At 48.0% G+C, this 869-nt stretch overlaps 1 protein-coding gene across 1 annotated transcript in view; it reads right to left on the reverse strand.

Annotated features, from left to right (window-relative positions):
* The window catches only part of DCAF15 (DDB1 and CUL4 associated factor 15), an 8,953-nt gene that overhangs the window by 4,810 nt on the left and 3,274 nt on the right, over positions 1 to 869 (reverse strand). The window lies entirely within an intron of this gene.

Genomic DNA, 869 nt, shown 5'->3' on the forward strand with positions numbered 1-869 from the left:
CTCCACCTCCTGGGTTCACGCCATTCTCCTGCCTCAGCTTCCCGAGTGGCTGGGATTACAGGCGCCCGCCACAAGGCCCGGCTAATTTTTTGTATTTTTAGTAGAGATGGGATTTCACCATGTTAGCCAGGATGGTCTCGATCTCCTGACCTAGTGATCCACCAGCTTCGGCCTCCCAAAGTGCTGGGATTACAGGCGTGAGCCACCGCGCCTGACCAAAGATTTTAAAAATTAGCATGAGAGCGGGAGCCTGTACTCCCAGCTACTTGGGAGACTGAGGTGAGAGGATCGCTTGAGCCCAGGAGTTCAAGGCTGCCAGTGAGCTGTGATCGCACCACTGCACTTCAGCCTGGGCAACAGAATGAGATGCTGTCTCAGAAATAATAATGAAAATAAAGAAAGAAAATGGAGAAAAGTGGCCATAGTCAGAGCCGATGGGGTCATTTTCAAGGACAAGATATTGGGATACGGGCAAGGAGACAGGAGTTCATGATGACTTTAGCATCTGAGTGGAATATTTAGCAAAATGTTAGTGCATTTTCTGATATGAGGAAGACTAGGGAGAAGTCAGTTTGGACCAAGTCAGTTGAACACGTAGATGGGACAAACAGACAGTTTTTCCTTCTACATCACATCACTCTCAATCCTTCGCTTCTGACACCAGATGATGGGGGGAGCTTCTTCCAAATCAAGTAATGCCCCAATTCTTTGTGGATGCCAACGCAGTGTCCTGCAATTTACTTCAATTCTTTCTCTTTTTTTTTTTTGAAATGGAGTTTTGCTCTTTGTCGCCCAGGCTGGAGTGAAATGGCGCGATCTTGGCTCACTGCAACCTCTGTCTCCCGGGTTCAAGTGATTCTCCTGCCTCA

The sequence above is a fragment of the Mandrillus leucophaeus genome, unplaced genomic scaffold (assembly GCF_000951045.1).
Source record: "Mandrillus leucophaeus isolate KB7577 unplaced genomic scaffold, Mleu.le_1.0 Scaffold230, whole genome shotgun sequence".
Lineage (NCBI taxonomy): Eukaryota > Metazoa > Chordata > Mammalia > Primates > Cercopithecidae > Mandrillus > Mandrillus leucophaeus.